Genomic DNA, 24,392 nt, shown 5'->3' on the forward strand with positions numbered 1-24,392 from the left:
TCTTGCTTATCATTCTCTGCTGTTTGCAAACATGTAGGTCTTGTAAGAAGCAATTACATAGGGCAAACATTTTGCATAACCTAATGTTCAGCTCTGTGGTCAGGATGTCTTAACTTAATGTTTGGCACTTAGTTGGCACTTAACCTATTGTTCTGTTAAGTTGTTTTCATGTCACCCCCATTTCCTTAAAGTATTGTACAACCTTTGATACCAAATTAAGTAATTAGTTATGTCCTCCCACCATTTTTGGTACAGTTTTCGAATTGCACTCGCTTTTGAACGTCATTTCTGGCATATTCTTCTTTCTCACCCACCCCCTAAAACTACTGTACTACATTTTATAAAAAGATTATGCAAATTAACCTAGTATTCTGCACTTAACCTGCTGTTCTGCTCCATGCCACCCACTCACGCACACCCTCCCCGTAACTATTGTACCGCTATTACCATGTTTACATAAAAAATTTATGCAAATTCTTTAAATCGATATTATTCCCATGAATGAGGTAGTTTTTTTTTAATTTTCAGCATCCTATTGGTTGGTGAAATCGATGGTATATATTTTAAACAAAAAACTGCTATTAAAAGCACATCCCGCCACCCGACGACCGACACCGATGCCGCCGACTCTGCACACACCCCCAGGAGGCAGGGTGCACCGTCGGCCCCAACGAAGTGACGATGTAGCCGTCATCTTCTAAGCCACGCACAGAGGTCCGTTCGGGTCCTGCAAGCCAGAGGCGGCGGCATTAATTTCATACTTGACACTTGAGAAATTCATATCGAAAGACGTGTTCACCTCGGCAGCATTGCTAGCGTGATAATGCATAACTGCAGTATGTGTCAAGTGCCAAGAGATGTTTGCATAGCAGCTAAAAGGTTCTCAGTGTTATACCGACATCACATACCTATGTACATAACAGCCAAATCCCCCCTCTGGACGCTCAATAGAAATCTGCTGCAATGCTTCCCAGAATAACACAGGTTGCATTCTTCCTAGCAATCCTAAAGGAACAGCCCATTCGTCACTGAATTTACCCGTCAAACTGCTGCTGCTGTCGGTGTGGGAGCGCCGTCCAACCAATGTTTTCTGCAGATGAGACTTGCAGCGGTAAAACTAATTTTCAGAGATCGCCACATTGCACTGACAGTTAAATCCTGCAAATGTTGTCTACAGATCATCAAATACATACAAGACTCACAAGAATATTGGGAACCAGGAAGATATTTAACAGTGTAACTACAATTAAATATTATGATTGCTGTTGCAGTCTGACACTGATCGATGTACAGGTAATGTCTCCTCTTGACGGCTGTGGTTTTGCAACGAATCTCTATCTATAGTGCATATAACTTTCCACGTAATAGTCCCTCTCATACCCTAGCGGTTATTGTTGCGCTGAATCTATAAGTCCCTCACGACAGAATACACAATCATTTTCTCTGGTCATGCCAGAACATGAGCCAAAGTAAGTTATCCTTTAGTATCTGTACAGCGCCATAAAAAGTTATGGTACGCCTACACTCACATCGGCTAAATGTCTCGATTCTCCTCAGTTCTGGGAAATTGTCTGACAAAGTCTTCGTATTAGCGCTTCTGGAAATTGCTGCATCCTGCCAAGATTCTCTCAAACATGTGTTGGGAAGGACAGGCGTCCGGCACTATGTAATAATGAATACCGCACCTGCGGATGTAATGCTTAGAAGGCCATCATTGACGTTGGTTGGTGTACTGTAATCAACATCACAACTGATAGAACAACAAGGAAAATGCGAGGGTACGCTTAGGGGTGCTGAAGAGGGAACATATTGTTACAGCCTCATTGCCCGTCCTGTCTGTACGCTATAGCAGGTCCAGTTGAACAGTTGCATTGCCAAACTGTGCAGCTGTTTACGAAATGAATCAATCACAACTTATATTCGTTTATACTCCTCAGTGCGTTGAAATAACAATTCACCATGTCCAATCTATCCTTCCATTAGGAGTAGACATACATAACTTTTTTTGGTTTTACATGAATAGTAGTTTGATTATCAGTTTCTTCTATTTTTTTTCAAGTTTTCATGTAAAGGTTTTCGCAGACGTGATGTTTTTTGTTACTCAATGGCTCACAATGATTTCATAGTTCAAATGGTTCAAATGGCTCTGAGCACTATGGGACTCAACTGCTGAGGTCATTAGTCCCCTAGAACTTAGAACTAGTTAAACCTAACTAACCTAAGGACATCACAAACATCCATGCCCGAGGCAGGATTCGAACCTGCGACCGTAGCGGTCTTGCGGTTCCAGACTGCAGCGCCTTTAACCGCACGGCCACTTCGGCCGGCTGATTTCATAGTCGGGAAAAATTGTGAGATGTGGGTGGTGGAAACTATGCATGGAATGCGTTGACACAAACGACGACTTGGAGGTCTGAATATGTAAGTAGACATATATAAAAGAACTCACTGTGAGTTGGCTGTATTTACAAGTATCGAAAATATCAAAAGTTTTCATGGAGGTGGTGAAATCGATAAACCGAAAAGACTCTAGGGCTTTTTTAAATTGTAATTACATCCTATATTCATCGACAAATACATAATGGTGGTAGACTTTTTTGCAATGCGATAACGACACCCAGCTGGTGCAAATGTGGATGTATCATGTTTTTTTATACACCTGTAATTGATAGAAATGTTATACTGCTGCTTGAACGTAAAGGTACCGTGGCTTACGTTCTGACATACATTTTTGGGAAGTAATCAAACTACTATTCACATAAAACCAAAAAAGGTTATGTATGTCTACTTCTAATGAAAGGATAGATTGGATATGGCGAATTGTGATTTCAACGCACTGAGGAGTATTTCAGAACGTAAGTGGTGATTGATTCATTTCGTAAACAGCTGCACAATATAGCAATGCAAGTGTTCAACTGGACCTGCTATAGTGTACAGACAGGACGGGCAATGAGGCTGTAACAATATGTTCCCTCTTCAGCACCCCTAAGCGTACCCTCGCATTTTCCTTGTTGTTCTATCAATTGTGATGTTGTTTAGAGTACACTAACCCACATCAGTGATGGCCTTCAAAGCATTACATCCGCAGGTGTGGTATTCATTATCACATAGTGCCGGACGCCTGTCCTTCACAACACTTGTTTGAGAGAATCTTAGCAGGATGCAGCATTTTCCAGAAGCGCTAATTCGAAGACTTTGTCAGACAATTTCCTAGAACTGAGGAGAATCGAGACATTTAGCCAGTGTGAGTGTAGGCGTACCATAATTTTTTATGGCGCTGTACAGATATAAAAGGTAGGTTCACTGTTTGTGCAAAATTAGTATATATTGCAGTGAAATGTTCGTCTGGCTTATGTTCTGGTATGACCAGAGAAAATGAGTGTGTGTGAAAAATTATGTGCGCTACAGATATTGAGATTCGTTGCAGAACCACAACTGTCAAGAGGAGACATTACCTGTACATCGATCAGTGTCACACTGCAACAACAATCATAATATTTAATTGTAGTTACACTGGTAAATATGTTCCTGTTTCCCAATATTCTTGTGAGTCTCGTATGTATTTGATGATCTGTAGACGACTTTTGTGGGGTTTAACTTTCAGTGCAATGTGGCGATCTCTGGAAAAAAGTTTTGCAGCTGAAAGCCTTACCTGCAGAAAACAATGGTGTATGATGCTCCCACACCAGCAGCAGCAGAAGTTTGACGGGTAAATGCAGTGATGAATGGGCTGTCTCTTTAGGATTGCTAGGAATAATACAACCTGTGTTATTCTGGGAAGCATTGCAACTGATTTCTATGGCGTGTCCAGAGGGGTGCTTGGCTGTTGCGTACATAGACATGTGACGTCGGTAGAACATTGAGAACCTTTTAGGTGCTGTGCAACATCTCTCGTTGCCGGACCCACATCTCAACATTGCATCATCGCGCTAGCAATGGTGCCTTGGTGAACACATATTTCGACAGGAGTTTCTCAGGTTTCTAGTATGAAATTAATGGCGCCTCCTCAGTCTTTCGGGACCCGAACGGACACCTGTGTGTGGCTCAGGAGCTGGCGGCCGCGTCATCACTTTGTGGGGACCACCGATGCACCCCAACTCCTGGGGGCGTGTGCGGGGTCGGCCGCATCGGCGTCAGGTCACGGTACATGATTTTTACTAACGATATTTTCTTTAAAGTATATGCCATCGATTTCACCGACCAATAGGATGCTGCAAATTAAAAGTAAACTACCGCATACATGTGAATTATATCGATGTAAGTAATTTGCATATATTTTTATATCAATGTGTTGTTAGCTCTACAATATTTAAGGGGAGGGTGTGCGTGAGTGGGTGACATGGAGCAGAACAGCAGGTTAAGTGCAGAACACTATGTTAATTTGCATAATTTTTAGGTAAAATGCAGTACAATAATTTAAGGAGGTGGGTGAGAAAGATGAATGAGCCAGAAATGGCGTTCAATAGCATGTGCAATTCGAAAAGTGTAGCAGAAAATGGTGGGAGGACATAACTAATTACTTAATTTGGTATCAAAGGTGGTGCAATAGTTTAAGGAAATGGGGGTGACATGGAAAACAACTTAACAGAACAATAGGCTAAGTACCGACAAAGGACCGAATATTGGGTTAAGACATCCAGAGTACTGTGCCAAACATTAGGTTATGCAACATGTTTGCCCCATGTAATTATCTCTTACAATACCTGTATGTTTGCAAACAGCAGAGAATGATGAGCAAGAGAAATACAAGCCCCACATACTTAATTTTATTAGATAAATAATATACTCTTGGATTTCCTGATATGAGATCCTTCATCTCCACCAAAGGGCCACCAATTCCTATGTATTCTATACACTGCCTTGAATCCCTAAAATTATTTAAATAAACAATATTCTACATACTGTGTAAATTGTTTAAACAATATTCCATACTCTGCAACCGAATTCCCTCCAAATGACCGATCATACAAGTCTTTTTATGCCAATTTCCAGGAGGGAGGGTGAGAGGCTAAGGGGTTTACTATAGGGGAGAGGTTAATTAATTGATCAATTTAATTAAGTAGTCAATCAAACTGATAAGAGTGAGAGGAGCTTTCAGACCTGAAAATATATATGTAGCAGAGAGGGTGGTGGTTTCCTGAGGGGGGACGGGAATGGGAGGGGGAACAATAGGTTAAGTGCCTGTCAATCAAAAGGAAGGATCCGTTTAGTAGAACAGTAGGTTAACGACCTGTCAATCAAAGGAGAACAATACATTAAGTACCTTTCAATGGAAGGAGAACAATAGTTTTGTCATTGAGCGCATACCTGCCCCTGATGTAGGCAACCCACACTAACAAAATGCCACAACATGTCTTGTTCCACTACTGTACTGACGTGACAAAGATGAAGAAGACATGCCTATCTCTCCTCCACACCTTTAGTGGAACGACAAGGGATCGACGGAAGTACAGGACTTGGCGCCATATGTGAGGTCCATTTGCAAAGTGTGTATGATTTCAGGGTGCTCGTGGAGGTCCCTTCCTGGCATGTCACGGAAGATTCCACTGCCTCCCAAACAGCTGGAGAAGTTAACCAAGGCCCTCCTACGAGAACTGCCGTGAATCTGCGATGAGACAAAAGTTAGGAAGGATTGCTGCAGACAGACTTCGTAGTTGTGGCTGCCAAGCTTCGCAACGAACCAAACAAAATAAAGCAGCCGCCCCTCATCATTATTCTGTAAGTGGCATACCTCAGCAACGAGATTTTTGAATGTCTGAAGCTGCTGTGTAGGCCTGTTAATCTATATTCTTGCATGAAGCCTGTATCCTAAAACAGTGCTACAGCTGCCAGGGAGAAGGTAAGCACGACAACCTTACCTGTAACAGGAGTAATGACGAAACACAGCCATCCCCTCGTTGTGGTTGGCCTCACGTCGCCAAGTGGAGAGGATGCCTGTCCTTCTCAGTAGGAAACAGCAACGATTATGAACAACGGATGTCGAAGTAAGAAGTCCAGGTGAAATCGACAGGATAGGCGAGAAAAGCCAAGAAGCCTTGAAGAATGAGGAACTGATCAAAAGAGGATTCCAATTAATAAACAGAACACTGTATTAGAGGAACTGTGGCCGGCCGCGGTGGTCTCGTGGTTCTAGGCGCGCAGTCCGGAACCGCGTGACTGCTACGGTCGCAGGTTCGAATCCTGCCTCGGGCATGGATGTGTGTGATGTTCTTAGGTTAGTTCGGTTTAAGTAGTTCTAAGTTCTAGGGGACTGATGACCGCAGATGTTAAGTCCCATAGTGCTCAGAGCCATTTGAACCATTTGAGGAACTGTGTTCTGATGGTGGAGGAAGCGGTTGCTCGCCATCCCAGATCTGCGTCCAGCAATCCGAAAGTATTCCACGACAATCCAAAATCTAAATTTCTTTTACTTAACGTCTCTGGTCACAATTTTTTTTCTCATCAGACTACCGGTTTCGGTCTATAATAACCATCTTCAGATGTGTTCTATAAAAGCATGTCCTAATGTACTGCATCCATAGTGGTATCCACGAATGTTAAACACAAAATTAGAACCAGAATCATTAAATATATATTTGTGACCACAGACGTAAAGTAAAGGAAATTTATTCTATATTCGGGTCACTGTTTTATTCGCGACCATGTCGCCGCTTGTGAATCCAACATCTGGTCTGGCCACCTACGATTCGTGAAGACTCCAGACCAAATCAGACACAGGTATCAATGGCCTGGTCTCTACTAGTTTGTTAGTCACACTGTGTGTCACTGGAGGGAATGGCAATAACGGAAAAATTGTTAGTGTCAATAAAATTCACAAACAACCGTATACCTTAAGATATTATTTTATTTTATTCTAAAAGCAACCAGTTTCGGCATTTCATTATGCCATCTTCAGACCACATACGCTTCTATCTAAGCAAACGAACTTGTCGTATAGCGCCATAAATCACTGGATATCGTGAATTTCAGTCGTTATACAATTGCTTCATACAAAGAGTTGACAGCTGTCGAAAAAGGATAAACGTTCCACAGTTACCTCCGGGGCATCTCGTACCAATCACACGTTCAGCATTGCCATTCCACTGAATTGGAATTGACCTCTTTGGGAGTTTCCTTATATAGACAAATGGGAAACGGTGGATAACAGTCTGTTTGTTTAAGGAATGCGTGGCAAAATATTAGCAGATGGAAGTTGTGGGTTACGGACTTTAAATGTTGTTTCAGCTGAAGCGGTAGGTGCAGAAGTTGATACAAAGTGCTTTAACCGCTAGCCACACGGTCGCCGACAAGCGATCGGACAGTGCCAGCCAATTGGCGGTTTTTCCCAGAAAGCAGAAGTTGGGGGCAACAGCTGGCTGGCAACAAGCCTAGTGTGATGTGTGAGTGTAGTACTTCGATGTTTCATTGTAGCGCAAGCCCGATCACATTGCATAACCGCGACACTGAGGTGCATTTATGAAGAATTTGATATTCAGTTATCACAAGAACTACAGAAATCAGGTGATCACAGTAAACGATAGTTATTAACTATTGAACAGTCCATTTGATCGCGGAAAACATTGTGTCGAATAATAGCCTAGCGCTGTAGCTATCACCACTGAAAACCACAAATGTGTACGTACATTTTAATTGCATTATTAGGTATTAGAAATATTTTTAATTATTTAAATATGTCAGATCATCTTACTCTTCACAGTCAAATAAAAAAAGAACGCATATGATATTTCTTACATATCTCCACGCATTTGTGTAGATTGTTAATTGTTTTGTTTTTTAAACTAAAACTTAATTAGGCCGATATTAAGCTGATGACGTGGGAAAAAATGATTAAAACGGTGCAGCTACGGACCGAGGGAGTACTATTAGTTGCGGTACGAGGAGAGGCGCACAGTATTACGATAAAGGATTTGCAGACGTGTAAAACGGGGTGTGTTACTATTTGTCGAACTAGGATGGTACGAGCGAATACATGTTTATGTGAACTACAACTGTTCCGATGTGAACATGACGCCACACAGTGTAAAGATTGTTTGAAACTTGAACCACTCTTTTAGAAAATAGGAATACCATTGGATTTACACAGTCTCTTCATCAGAAACAATATAATCAACTGTTACGAGGATGCGAAACCTAGGAGCATGGAAAGGATGGAACTGTAGGACAGTGGCATCTTGATCAGTTTCACGACCGGTGATTCGCAGGGAGTAACTATTGCTTGCCTACAAGCATTTTCGCTACTAGGCAGGCAAACCTATCAGTATCCCGCATATATAGAATCTAACCTTTCTTATCGACACCTTCAGTCCGGAATTACAAACAATCGATGAGATAATCATGGTGGAAACAGGACTCCTACGGAACGATGTTGAGGCATATTCAGAAGTTTTGAAACAACATCCTCAGAACGTTAGTACAATAAAATTTTCGACTACTACCGTAGCCGTCTTGCTTATACAAACTTTTATGCTCTACCTACGTTTGAGGTGTAAAGCTGTGAGGCCTTCAGACATGCCATCGCATCAGATCCCCGTGGAACGTCTTGACGACACACGTAAGAAATAAGATCTAGACTTAATTTCACAAGCTGTTACATGGTCGCGACTAAAACAGTGACCCGAATATAGAATAAATTTCCTTTACATTACGTCTATGGTCACAAATTTTTTGTCACCAGACTACCGATTTCGGTCAATAATGACCATCTTCAGAGCTGTTTTATAAGACAGGTTTGAAGATGGTCATTATAGACCGAAACCGGTAGTCTGATGACAAAAAATTTGTGACCATATACGTAATGTAAAGGAAATTTATTCTAGACTTACCTGCCGTAATAATTGTTATCAGATTATAGTAATTACAGATTAAAACTAGGTTTTAAGGTACTGGGTGGTAATGAGCAGTCTCGTGAGTTGGTGAACAATAAGTGCTAAACATAAATCTTAGTTAATATCACTTATGTATATGAAGAGTTGTTGTGACACCAACCCAAAATTTGGGACGAATTTCTTGAAGAAGGGAGGATTGTTACACAGAAACTCTGTTCCCGGGCGCACAAATAAATTTTCGAAACTATTTCTCGAAAAAGATGACAAAAGAAACAAGTCCAACTCAGAACGTCTCACACTCATACTCTAGAGCACGTGTAGAGTGTAGTATTGCAAAAGGAGGGCAACACCCTTAATTCATTGTTACACAGTGAACAGATCTATAGGAAGGAGCACAACCGAGGCAGTATGACGGAACTCAGAACGTCTGCAGACTCTCCAATTTGGAGTAATAACAGGCAATTTTCAAGCTCCGCCGCGGTAGGTGTCCGTACTTGAGACGCCATGTTGTGGACGGGATCATGACACCTCTGGTTAAATGAGGGAAAATGGCCGTCTAACCTTCTTCAATGATGTGATGTCTGGCTCTAATTACTCCTGCTTCCATTTCGATCTCTAGTGTCGGTCATTTCGTTTGCATCAACGATCCCGATAGTATGTTTCACTAATTACAAGGCAACTCTGCTGGGGGACCGTGATGTGCTACTTGCTACCATTCTGACGATATCAACTACGAGACTGCAGGCCGCCGGCTGGATGGACTTCATTGCTCCACGTTGCCGCTACTGGCAGGTCACAGCTGTGACTGACGGAAGATGCTTATCTACTGGACCTTCCCCTAGTAAAGGGCCGAACAAACTGACAGCGAGCTGCCTTCTACCACTTGCTGGCTGTAAGAAGGGGGGGAGGGGCGGAGGCACCTGACTGCTGCCCTCCAGGCTTCCTGGCTGTGACATGTATGAACTGAGGGATATCTGCATTCTCGCCTTGACAACCTCCATGCAAAAGATGCTGTAGGTGCAGGTCTAAGCGCGCGTACCTCTCGGAGAGCACCGAGAGGCATAAGCGGATTGCCCCACTGACCCTTGCTACCGCAACCCGCATGTCTCGCTCCCAGGCACTATGCCTGACATGGCACAAAGATAAGTGAGACGCCGGGGCGCTGCGTCTCGCATTCCTCACTGACACCCGAGCGAGCATCTCCACCCATCTCCCGAGCACCGGAGAGACAATATTCATTGAAGCAGTCACGTCAATAAAATGTTATGACAGATACCGCTGTATCACTGCTGCCATTGGGCGTAAGACTGGAATGCTCACCAGTAATCGGAGCTCAGCCTCCGACGCTTGTAATGTCACAGCTTCACCTGTTCGACCTCGGCGCCCATTGACCTCCTGCCCCGAGGGGTCACCGTTATAGTACTTTTAGTGCAGAAAGTGGGGGGGGGGGGGGAGAGATCCGTGGAGCTACTCTCACTGTTAATTCGTCACCAAACAAATTTCAATTTTCTCTTTCCTCAGCAATCATGAAGTAAATGCGGTTTTTCGTCCTCCGTCGAATACAGCAGCACTCTTGGGTTCTGTTAAAGATGATATAATGCTCCGGAAGGCTACGGTTTACGACACAGAACGACTCGTGTAGTCCGTGAAAGATGTATGGAGCATCAACATCCCAGAGTGGATCAACCGCGCAGGCACAGATCTAATTCATGCGTATAGTACTTCTTTACCGCCGATCAACGCCTCTGGCACCTGAGTATTTGTTAGCCGCATGGGCAGTGGTGCAGGCTGGAGGTCCCATGACCTTAAGAGGACGAAATGAGCGCTGGAGCGTTGGAATTTCTGCTCACTCTGAACGGTATACACTGGAATGACGAAAGTTATGGGGTAGCGATATCATCATAGAAAGATGGCGATAGTATCGCGCACACAAGATGCACAAAGGACAGTTCATTGGCGGAGATGTCATTTGCGCTCAGGCGATTCATGTGGATAGGTTTCCGATGTGATTATGGCTGCACGACGGGAATTAACAGACTTTGACTGCGGAATGGTAGATGGATCTAGACGCAGGCGACATTCCAGTTCACAGTCGCTAGATAATTTAATATTACGCAATGTCAAGAGTGTGTCGGGAAAATCATATTTCAGGCATTATCTCTCACACGAATAACGTGTGGCTCATGGCCTTCACTTACCGACCGAGAACAGCGGCATTTACTTAGAGCTGTAAGTGCTAATAGAAATGCAAAACTGCTTGAAATAACAGCAGAAATCAATACGGGACGTTGACGAACGTATTCGTTAGGACAGTGCAGCGAAATTTGTCGTTAATGGGTTATGACTGCAAACGGCATTTATAACAGGACGATTTCGGCTTCAGTGCCTCTCGTGAGCACGTGAGCACGTTGGTTGGACCCTAGACGACTGCAAAATCAGGGTTGGTTAGGCTAGCTCCGATTTCAGTTGCTAAGAGCTGATCGTAAGTTACGAGTGTCGCGCAGACCCCACGATGCAATGGACCCAAGTTGTCAACAAGGCAGTGTGCAAGCTTGTTGTAGCTCCATAATGGTGCGGGCTGTGCTTACGTGGAATGGACTGGGTCCTGATTATGTTCTGATAATTGGAGACCATTTACAGCCAGTCACGGACGTCATGTTCCCAAACAACGAAGATAATGTGCTATGCCACCAGACCACAATTGTTCGCGATTGGTTTGACCATTCTGGAGAATTCGAGCGAATGGTTTCGCCACCCAGATCGTCAGACATGAACCCCAACGAACATCCACGGTACAAAATCGAGAGATCAGTTCGTGGACAAAATCCTGCACCATCAACGCCTTCGCCATTATGGACAGCTGTAGAGGCAGTATTTCTCAATATATCTGTAGGGCAATTCCAACGACTTGTTGTCTCCATGACAGAGTTGCTGCATTATGCCGGGGAAAGAATGTCCGAATCATGTCAGGAGGTATGCAATGACTTTTACCAGATTGGTGTACAGCCAAAACATTACTATTACAGGAAGAAGCGGAATCTCTGGTGCTGCACACCCGAAATTTGGTGGAGCATTCTGTATGTATGTCTGTGTCACCCATCATGACATTGGGCTCTGTTTTCAATTGGTCTTCTGCTAAGAGGACTTGATTGTCACCATAAAGTTTCTTGAGCGTGGCATCTGTCCCAGTTATGAGCTTGTCTTCGTTGTTTTGCGCACATGCCGACCAGGTAAACACATCATGTCATCCCACTCGTTGTATTTGGTGACTCGTTCGAATCCTTTCAGCCATTTCGTTGGGTCTTAACCAGCATCTCCGGAAAACACTGATGGATGCGTGATGGGCAATTGAGTTACTACTAGCTTGGAATCCATTGGTACCCTAAATATATGGACCATGGAGACGGTGTACTATGGTATTCCGGTTCCTGACCGTATAGGGGTTGTCTTTTACGTTACGTAATTGGAGGCACGGTGATGCAGATGTCTTGAAGTGCGTCGCGTCTCCACTAAACAGTGTCACGTTTGAATCACGCTGAAGCCTATATCCGAAAGAAGGTCGTCAGTGAACCTGAAAGCATAATTATTACTGACACCAAAGTACTGCCAGAACGGAACTGATCTCTTGGATGGGGAGTGTCGCTTTTTATACAGACTTCGAACATTCCAGAATGTTGATATTTACCAGGTGTGTAAGTATGAGACAGAATTTCCCTATAGATGGTGCTAGCCGTCAGTGTAGGGCCCGCGAGACCGCGTCTGCAGCGCCATCAACTTCCTTTCACGGCTGACGACGAATGTCAACACACAATAAACCAAGCTCCACACATCGGTATCTGTTTCAGACCCGTAAACAAGTCGAGTTCTGCGCCTACGAACTACGATTTACGGAGAGAATTGCTTTTTTGTTATCATTTGAAGAAAACTGCTGCAGAATAGCATTGAGTGCTTATCGAAGCTTTCGATGAACATGCTATTGGGAAAACACAGGGTTTCGAGTGGTTCCAAAAATTTAAAAGTGGTGATTTTGACGTGAGAAATTACGAGCGCGGGAAACCACCGACACAGTGTTAAAATCTTTATAGGATGAAGATGATGCTCAAGCTCAACAGGAATTCGCGGAACAATTGAATGTGACGCAGAATGCCTTTCTCTTCGGTTGAAAGCTATGGGAAAAGTGCACAATGTGGGAAAATGGGTTCCGCATGAACTGAATGAAAGGCAGCAAGTAAATAAAATAACTACTTGTGTAATGCTGCTTGCCATATAGAAAAGAAAGTCTGTTTCTCCATCGAATAGTGACAGCTGATGAACGAATCCTAAGCGTCGGAAGTCATAGGAGAATCCAGGCAAACCATCGACATCCACTGCAAGACCAAATTGCTTTGGAAAGAAGAGGATGCTCTGTGTTTGGTGGAATCAGATGGGTGTCATCTATTACGAGCTGCTAAAACCTGGTGAAACCGTTAATACTGATCTCTACCAACAATAAATGATCGATTTGAATCGAGCGTTACGTGAAAAACGACCTGAATATGGAAAAAGGCAACACAAAGTCATATTGCTCCATGATAACGCCCCATCACACACAGCAAAACGGGTCAGGGAAACGGTCGAGACGTTCAGCTGGGAAATACTAGGGCATGTGGCTTATTCTGCAGACTTGGCTCCCTGCGATTACAATCTGTTTGCATCACTGGGACACGCTCTCGCTGAACAACGCTTCAATTCGTATGAAATAGCGTTCCATTCAAAGCCTGCAGGAGAGATGGAAGAAATGTATCTATAGCAATGGAGATTATTTTGAATAAAATATTGTTTATCATTTTCAAACAACAGACATGTAATTATTGCAGCCAAATTCCGGTTTCATCCTTCTACGCCTGGTAGACATTTTCGGAATATTCCATAACATATGAACATTACATACGTAAGATATTTCAAGGATCTTCCAGAAACGATAAATAATAAATATCAAACAACTGTTGGTGGTCAGATTTCTACTGCCGACCCAAAGACAGCGACTCTAACCACGTCACCACACTACAGGCTCGCAGCAGTATCAACCATGTGTCACTGAAAGTGACAGATGACTCAAAACTTTTCATCTTTGTATATGACCAGTCTATTGTGAAAGCCGTGGAACGTAATATAAATGATGTAGGTAACAAGGTGGTCTGTTACATCAGCACGTGGCTTTGAAAGAACAGATTAATGCTTAACTGTAACAAAACGCAGTCCATCGAGCTTCTGACACAGAATTCTTGTAAAAGCGAAATGTTTTTGTTCCAAGATGGTCAGTAATTTAAGCCATCCATTCTAAATTCTTAGGACTGCGGGCAGAGGGAAGGCTTTCTTGGACGTATCGAGACCTCGTGCAAAAACTGATTGCTGCTATCATTACTAAAAGAATGATCCCCAGTACATATGCCAGTGAGACCAGAGTGCTTGTTAGCTACTTTCATTCTGTTATCTCGTATAGTGTTATGTTTTGCGCCAACTCTATGTACTCCACAAGAACATTCTTGTCTCAGAAAAAGGCTGTCAGACAGACCTGCTGTGTTAGCAGAAGAACTTTGTGAGGGCTGTTGTTCTGGTCTCTCTGAATTCTATCATCCCTGAACAAACATTCCACCATGGGATTTGTTGTTGACAATGTACAGTTGTTCAGAACAAACTGCAACATTAGTTCAGTGAACACTAGACGGTAGAACGATGTCCACGGCTGCAGTTTAATATTTCCTTAAGCCTCGGTCGTGCGGTAGCGTTCTCGCTTCCCACGCCCGGGTTCGATTCCCGGCGGGGTCAGGGATTTTCTCTGCCTCATGATGACTGGGTGTTGTGTGATGTCCTTAGGTTAGTTAGGTTTAAGTAGTTCTAAGTTCTAGGGAACTGATGACCATCGATGTTAAGTCCCATAGTGCTCAGAGCCATTTGAACCATTTTAGAGCCTTAAACCTCGCACGTAGAGGTTCAAATGGCACTGAGCACTGTGGGACTTAACTTCTGAGGTCATCAGTCCCCTAGAACTTAGAACTACTTAAACCTAACTAAGGACATCACACACATACATGCCCGAGGCAGGATTCGCACCTGCGACCGCAGCGGTCGCGCGGTTCCAGATTGTAGCGTGTATAACCGCTCGGTCGCACGTAGGGGTGTGAATCATTCTGCAGTTTGCACTTTCTATAGGTTTCCAGCAACTGTTGAATTTAAACCCCGAGTATTCACATCAAAGCTGAAAAGTTTTCTTGTGACACACTCCTCCCACTACGTACCCCGGAGATCGTCGCAGTGGTTGAGAACTTTCTCTGAAATGTGTTATTTATTCGCCTGACCTGTCACCTTTTTCATGTTTTTCCACCTCTACGGCGTGTGGTGGAACCCACCTCTGACACCACTAACTGGTACCCCCTTCCCTGTTCCTCTCGCGAAAGGCACGTGCGATGATTGAATGTCGGTAAGCGTATAAGCTCTAGTTTCTAGAATTTTCTCGTCATGGTCGTTTGGTGAGATGTGTTCCGGCGTGACCACAAGCGCCGGCACGAAGAAGAAGAAGAAGAACGCAAGAGAAGAGAAGGCTGTGAGACGGCGTCAGCCAATCGTTCGCTGACTGGGACCGCACCACGACAAGAGCGTCCTGTACAAGAAGAGAACAAGAAGAGAATATAAGCGCCGCTCCTGCCAGCTTCGGAGTTAGAAGACGGACATTATTAGAAACCACGGCTTAGAAGAGAACTCTACGGTAGCAATTATTAATGATCCATATCCATTGCTTATATGGACGCTGTATACAGTGAAGGACACTGGTTCATTTGCATGTCGCCCATCGCTTGCGACAACTAGTTGTAAATCCAAAGTTAAGTACTGTTGATTTGCTTTATTGTAATGAAAACTGTTAATGTGATTTGCTTGAATTGTTGTATAGCTATCCGAGAACGCAACATCCTTTAGGCAACCTAGAAGAGACGAGTGGGCAGAACTCCACAAGATGTATGTGGGATAAACTAATATGTTGTCCTACATGTACAATAATCTCTTATAATGTCTGCCACTGGAGTTTGATGAACCTCTCTGTAACAGTTCGCGGTGAGTAAACGAACCTCTGACGAAACTTTCCGCTCTTCGTTAAATCTTCTCTATCGCTTCTATCAGTCCTACTTGGTAAAGATCCCAGATTGAAGAACAGTACTCAAGAATAGGTCGAACAAGCGCCTTGTAAGCCACTTCCTTCATGTATGAGCTAGATTTCTGGCTAAGATTTTTCCTATGAATTTCAGTATAGGATCTGCTTTCCTGTTATTTGTTTTATGTGGTCATTAATGTTAAGGTCGCTCTGGATAGTTACTCTCAGATATTTTGCCACATACTGTTTCCAGCAATTTGTTATTAATAGAATAGTTGTACAGTAGTGCATTTCTTTTCCTGTGTATGCGCAAATATGTTATATTTGCCGGCCGGTGTGGCCGAGCGGTTCTAGGCGCTTCAGTCTGTAACAGCGCGACCGCTACGGTCGCAGGTTCGAATCCTGCCTCGGGCATGGATGTGTGTGATGTCCTTAGGTTAGTTAAGTTTAAGTAGTTCTAAGTTCTAGGGGACTGATGACCTCAGATGTTAAGTTCCATAGTGTTCAGAGCCATTTGAACCATTTTTTTGTTATATTTATTTACGACAAGGGTCAGCTGCCAGAGCCTGCACCACTCGTCAATCATATGCAGGTCATTCTCTGCAAATCGATACTGTCTTCTGGCGCTGCTGCTTTCCTGTAGGCAACTACATCACTTGCGAACAGTATTAAAGAGCTTCCGACGCTTTCTACTAGATAATTTATATACACTGTTAACAGTAATGGCCCATCGGGTACTCCAGAAATTACAAAATGGGTCTGAGCACTATGGGACTCAACTTCTGAGGTCATTAGTCCTCTAGAACTTAGAACTAGTTAAACCTAACTAACCTAAGGACATCACATACATCCATACCCGAGGCAGGATTCGAACCTGCGACCGTAGCAGTCGCGCGGTTCCGGACTGAGCGCCTAGACCAGAAATTACATTTTCATCTGTCGATTTCTTTCCGTTACGAGCGACGTGTTGAGTTCTATCTGCAACGAAGTCTTAAATTCAATCGCAAATCTGGTTATGATACTCGGTAAGCTCGTTCTTTTTTCACTAAATGGCAGTCCGAGATTATGTTAAATGCCTTCCTGAAGTCAAAGAACGCCGCATGTACCTGAGCGCCGTTGTCCACGGCTCTATGGATCTCACGGAGAAACAGAGCGAGCTGAGTTTCATATGATCTGTTTCTCGGAATCCATGTTGATTTTTCTAGAGAAGATTTTCATTCTCCTAAAACGTCATAATTCTTGAGCATAAAACATGTTCCACAATTTTACAACCGATTGACGTCATCGATATAGACCTATAATTATGTGCATCTGTCCTACGACACTTCCTGAAAATGACCTGCCACTTAGTTTAGTCGATAGGTATCGTTCGTTGTTCCAGCTACCTACGATAAACTGCTGCTAGGAAGCAAATTCTTTCGCATAATCTTTGTAGAACCGTATAGTTACCTCGTCTGGTGCAGGCGCCTACCCACTATTAACTGAATGGATGGATGGAATTAAAACTGTTGGCCAATAAACAGCTCGGTCATAATTGCCATTTCATAAGATCGTGGTACTCGTGAAAGAAGAGTACTCCTGTTAAAACGGAATGGAAATGCCACATAATGATTGCCAGAGCAATAGAAAATGCCACATACAAATTTCAATAGATCTTGTCAGACCGCTGTCACATGTTAAAAGAAGCAATAAAACAGTGGAAGTCAGCAAGAAATCTGGCTGACTGCGGAACTGAAAACCTCCGACCAATTAAACTGGACAAGAGTACTCAAGTCGCACAAAAAGCAAACAATCGAGGTGGCATTGCTTCGTTATCGCCTAGACGGAGAGTAATTCCCTCGGCAACCAAAGGCTTCCCTCCTAGCATCATACAATACACAGGACGTTAATGCTTTGTGTACCGAGAGTGTGACGCCGCAAACACTGCATTCCGTTGGGTCTTCTTGCCTCAAGAGATAGCCATGCGTGATTAGGCAGTGGCCGATACTAAGCGAATGAGGATCACTTCGTCCCTTCGTGTAGTTCAAAAGGATGTGCGCCATGCGCGAATAGTCGATTTGACCAACCGCAACTTCTTGTTAGCTACTTCCAACCTCTGCCGTTCCTACTCATTACACATTAGCTTTGTCACCCGTGTTACGACAGCGAACAGGGGGACGAAAAGTTGAAATGTGGTATTTTTTTGGGAAGTTACTTTCGCTGCTGTGTCATATTTCTCGTTCCTCTCGATGCCCTTGTGTGTAGTGACCCAGCAGAATGGCACCTCTTTCTTGTGCCAGCGTAGGAGGTGGACAGTGTCCTGGACCATCTGAACTGTCTCGTCTGCTGGGAAAATTTGCTGAATAGCTTACAGAGCACTAATAAAGTCAGTGCATACAAGAAAATTCCCTTCCTCAAGAAGCGTCATTTACTTCAGTGCCATCTTCACCTACCACAGCTCTGCATGCACTGTGAAGTGACTTGGTAGGCGGAGTTTAATGACAAAACGAAGATTAAAACCATCCAGCACTGTTCAAACCCAGCGCTGTTCCTTTCGGTATATCCATTGGAAAATCCACCACGTGCTCCGGATACTCCTGCTAAATTCCATTAAAACACCATTTTAAAACGAGAATCAGAGTGGTGGTCTTGTTTTACCCCGTGATGTCCAAATTAAGAATGGACTCGTCAGTCATCCAGGGAGGAGATTTGCTCCATCGCTGTTTAAGAATTGGTATGTCTGCTATACCAAGCTGTTCACGAAATTCCTTCACTCTGATGAGAAAGAATTAGTAGTACGGCGGCTGGTAAACTTGTGTTGTATGGCGAGGTTCTGCTGCAGCACCGACAACAGGGTGGCGGAAGACGGACTGCACTTTGTATAAATGTCGCACGATGAGTCTCAACAACAAGAATGGGACTGGTCCATAGGCACCCGTGCCAGCCTCATGCCTGCATGGTGGACAGCGTCCAACATCTTTAACTAATAATGTTGTGATTAGAATTCTGTAAAGCACACTACTGGCCATTAAAATTGCTACACCAAGAAGAAATGCAGATGATAAACGGGTATTCATTGGAAAACTATATTATACTAGAACTGACATTACATTTTCACGCAATTTGGGTGCTTAGATCCTGAGAAATCAGTACCCAGATTAACCACCTCTGGCCGTAATAACAGCCTTGATACACCTGGGCATTGAGTCAAACAGAGCTTGGATGCCGTCTACAGTACAGCTGCCCATGGAGCTTCAACACGATACCACGGTTCATCAAGAGTAGTGTCTGGCGTATTGTGACGAGCCAGTTGCTCGGCCACCATTGACCAGACGTTTTCAATTGGTGAGAGATCTGGAGAATGTGCTGGCCAGGGCAGCAGTCGAACATTTTCTGTATCCAGAAAGGCCCGTACAGGACCTGCAACATGCTGTCGTGCATTATCCTGTTGAAATGTAGGGTTTCGCAGGGATCGAATGAAGGGTAGAGCCACGGGTCGTAACGCATCTGAAATGTAACGACCACTGTTCAAAGTGCCGTCAATGCGAACAAGAGGTGACCGAGACTTGTAACCAATGGCACCCCATACCATCACGCCGGTTGATACACCAGTATGGCGATGACGAATACACGCTTCCAATGTGCGTTCGCAGCGATGTCGCCAAACACGGGTGCGACCATCATGATGCTGTAAACAGAACCTGGATTCATCGGAAAAAATGACGTTTTGCCATTCGTGCACCCAGGTTCGTCGTTGAGTACACCATCGCAGGCGCTCCTGTCTGTGATGCAGCGTCAAGGGTAACCGCAGCCATGGTCTCCGAGCTGATAGTCCCTGCTGCTGCAAACGTCGTCGAACTGTTCGTGCAGATGGTTGTTGTCTTGCAAACGTCCCCGTCTCTTGACTCAGGGATCTAGACGTGGCTGCACGATCCGTTACAGCCACACGGGTAAGATGCTTGACATGTCGACTGCTAGTGATACGAGGCCGTTGGGATCCTGCACGGCGTTCCTTATTACCCTCCTGAACCCACCGATTCCATATTCTGCTAACAGTCATTGGATCTCGACCAACACGAGCAGCGATGTCGCGATACGATAAACCGCAATCGCGATAGGCTACAATCCGACCTTCATCAAAGTCGGAAACGTAATGATACGCATTTCTCCTCCTTACACGAGGCATCACAACAACGTTTCACGAGGCAACGCCGGTCAGCTGTTGTTTGTGTACGAGAAATCGGTTGTAAACTTTCCTCATGTCAGCACGTTGTATGTGTCGCCACCAGAGCGAACCTTGTGTGAATGCTCTGAAAAGCTAATCGTTTGCATATCACAGCATCTTCTTCCTGTCGGTTAAATTTCACGTCTGTACCACGTCATCTTCGTGGTGTAGCTATTTTAATGGTCAGTAGTGTATGTAGTGACTGGTTCCATCATAGCTCCGGCTGGCACAGTCCCGTAGAAACACAGAAAAAAATAAATACTGGCTCCGAGTATGTGTTCAGAATGTGTTCTTCCAAGTGACAGCACCTGTTAGACTGCCATCAGCGAACAAGCGGTGACAGTGGTAACAAGTGCGAGTTCCAGCAGCGGGTAATGGGATCCGGAAGAGGCGGCGGGTGCGACGTCCGTTTGCCGCATGGAGGCTCCAGCACGTGCCTGGCGCCCGTCCAAGCCCTGCGGCTAAGGCGGCAGCCGTGGAATGCGCACAGCCAGAGAGCGCCCATAAAACACGTCGCCGCCTTCCGCCAGCCTCTGCCGCTGACCTTTACTTACAAGGGTCGCCAGCCCGATGGGGCCCAGGGGGCAACGACCACCCCTCAAACACGTTGCGAACGGCCATTCAGTCCGCATGTTTCAGGACAAATAGTAAATATCTTAGGTGGTAATACAGTCTAATTCAACAAAACACTCCATATAATATCCGTCACGTTTTTACTGGTTGCCGATGCAGCTAACTGCAAACAAATGTTTTCAATTCCCGTATTGGTACTCCAGTTGCAACCGGGTTATTTATCGCTTGTCAATTTTGTACTGAAATTGAAATTCTGAAGTCGTGCTTGGGTTTTCATAACCCAATTTTTCAATTTTGATTGTTATTTGGTAGACAGCTCTACCGTATAGCTTAAGCACACCACGTGTTGTTGTTGTGGTATTCAGTCAAGAGACTGCTTTGATGCAGCTCTCCATGCTACTCTATCCTGTGCAAGCTACTTCATCTCCCAGTACCTACCGCTACCTACATCTTCCTGAATCTGTTTAGTGCGTTCATCTCTTGGTCTCCCTCTACGATTTTTACCCTCCGCGCGGCCCTCCAATACTAAACTGGTGATCCCTTGATGCCTCAGAATATGTCCTACCAACCAATCCCTTCTTCTGGTCAAGTTGTGCCACAAATTTCTCTTCTCCCCAATTCAATTCAATACATCCTCATTAATTATGTGATCTACCCATCTAACCGTCAGCATTCTTCTGTAGCACCACATTTAGAAAGCTTCTATTCTCTTTTTGTCTAAACTATTTATCGCCCACGTTTCACTTCCATACATGGCTACACTCCATACAAATACTTGCAGAAACGACTTCCTGACATTTAAATCTATACTCGATGTTAACAAATTTCTCTTTTTCAGAAACGCTTTCCTTGCCACTGCCAATGTACATTTTACATTCTCTCTACTTCGACCATCATTATTTGCTCCCAAAATAGCAAAACTCCTTTACTACTTATAGTGTCTCATTTCCTAATCTAATTCCCTCAGCATCACCCGAATTAATTCGACTACATTCCATTATCTTCGTTTTGCTTTTGGTGATGTTCATCTTATATCCTACTTTCAAGACATTGTCCATTCCGTTTAGCTGCTCTTTCAGGTCCTTTGCTGTCTCTGAGAGAATCACAACGTCATCGGCGAACCTCAAAGTTTTTATTTCTTCTCCATGGATTTTAATTCCTACTCCAAATTTTTCTTTTGTTTCCTTTTCTGCTTGCTCAATATACAGATTTAATATCATCGGGGAGAGGCTAAAACCCTGTCTCACTCCCTTCCCAACCACTGCTTCCCTTTCATGTCCCTCTACTCTTATAATTGCTGTCTGGTTTCTGTACAAATAGTAAATAGCCTTTCGCTCCCTGTATTTTACCCCTGGCACCTTCAGAGTTTGAAAGAGAGTATTCCAGTCAACATTGTCGAAAGCTTTCTCTAAGTCTACAAATGCTAGAAACGTAGGTTTGCCTTTGCTTAATCTATTTTCTAAGATATGTCGTAGGGTCAGTATTGCCTCAAGTGTTCCAACATTTCTACGGAATCCAAAGTGATCTTCCTACACCAAACATATTTAAATATCTAGACTTTAATGAAAACAATCTTCCGGCGATTCTGGAAGAGATCATTTTGTCTACATGGATGTGCATGTTCTTCTAGCGTGAAACGGCTCCTGCACACTGCAGTCCACAGGCGACATATCATTTAAACCCAGCAATCCACGGAAGACGAATCGGCTGTCATGATATTGTGAAAGTCAATATGAACTACATGGAAGACTGCTCTAAGTATTTTATCACATATTACAGTTTATTTCTCTTCCATCAACTGTGTGAACTATTACTTAATTTTCTCTTTCATATCAACTGAAGCAATACCGGTAGGCTGTTGTATGTTTGTGAATTTCGACCTGGAACGTAATGCCTGGAATTTAAATATATTTTCTTAATCTTTTAATGCCTCAGTAGAGGGGCCATAGGGCGGTTTCGGACTTGTGGGTCGCCATGTGATCAAATGTGAAGAAGCAGCTTGGATAAAACCGAGGCAAAGCTCCAAAGGAATGCATTATCTTGAGAGAGGATTTATAAGGAAAGGTGGATGCACTGCTTTGTTGTTGTGGACAGAGTAAGAACTGAGTTGGTTCCGGATAAACAAGTCATTAGTTGACGTGTACTGAAGTACAAACTGGTTCAAATGGCTCTGAGCACTATGGGACTTAACATCTGAGGTCATCAGTCCCCTAGAACTTAGAACTACTTAAACCTAACTAACCTAAGGACATCACACACATCCATGCCCGAGGCAGGATTCGAACCTGCGACCGTAGCGGTTCGCGCGGCTTCGGACTGTAGCGCCTAGAACCGCTCGGCCACCCTGGCCGGCGGCAGAGCTGTCATTTGTACTCAGGTGATTCATGTTATTAGAACACTTTGAACGCTGAATGGTAGTTTAAGCTAGACGTGTGGCACATGCCCTTTCGTAAACCGTTATTCCGACATCCACAGTCAAGAGTGTGCCAAGAATATCAAATTCCAGGTATTACAGCTCACCACGGATAACGTGTAACACTGTCGACCATATTAGAGTCGAGAGACTTTGCACTAATGAAGCAAAGAAATTGATTAGTACAGTATGCAGTGTATAAGAGGGTCTGCAGAAGACAATACTATTTGACTGAATTTATTTGTAATTAACAAATGTTTATAATGTTACGTAAGTAAAAATAAGTTTATTTTATTTAACTATGTACAGCTGTTTCTAAAGTGAAGTCAGCACCAGTTCAGGACTAAAGTTAAATATAGGTGAAAACCAGTAGGGATTTACCGACGTTCTGGAAGGTCGGAAAAGGTGGAGATTTTTTGCTGCTAACGGAAGCAGGTAGGAGAGGGGAGAAGTAGAATGAGTCAGACAGGCACACGACACTGTTGAGGCAGGTGACGAAAGCAGAGGCGCGCTGTACTCCATAGTATTGTTTAAACAAAGCTAAAGTTGACTACTTAATAGATATGAGTGAAGGGGAAGTGCTAAGATACAAGTATGCAACGCTTTAGAGGAGATATAAAATTGCGTCTGCAACGAGAGTCGGTTCCTGGATGTGAAATGGTCTAAGGGACCCATTACTTAGACTGACGCAGATACCCAGTAAAGCCAAACTCGTATTTGCGATGGTATAAGTCGCATAATTCGACGCCACGAAGACAATTAATAATCTCCGTCGCTGCAAAACGGTACGTGCCTTCAAAGCACCTAAATCTCCAGCAAATGTGCTCACGACGACACTACTGAAATTAACCGTCCATAGCTCTGAATACGAGCTGTGTTGACAAGTTTCTGCGTAATTTGTTCAGTAATCATTTAATTGTTTTTTCCTATGGAAAACGACTCATTTAACCTAAAATGTTGCAAGTAGGTATCCTTTCATATATTAAAGAGAATGAAACCGAGAATCCATTGGTATGAAACATTATTGCGCAGCTGAATGCTTTCTTTCGAAGTAAATTTAAATTATCACTCAAGTGCAACAATTAAAGTAAATGTGGAGAATTGTAGATTATCTTGAAAATAAGTAAAGTAAATAACAATTCTACCTAGTGTGTGAACTTGGTTATTGCGACCTTCTGTCCAAGAATTTACGTAAAGTAACTATTTCAATGAAACTGAGGAAATCCACGTATAAAACCTTTTGCAATCATT

Source organism: Schistocerca nitens, chromosome 1 (assembly GCF_023898315.1).
Source record: "Schistocerca nitens isolate TAMUIC-IGC-003100 chromosome 1, iqSchNite1.1, whole genome shotgun sequence".
Lineage (NCBI taxonomy): Eukaryota > Metazoa > Arthropoda > Insecta > Orthoptera > Acrididae > Schistocerca > Schistocerca nitens.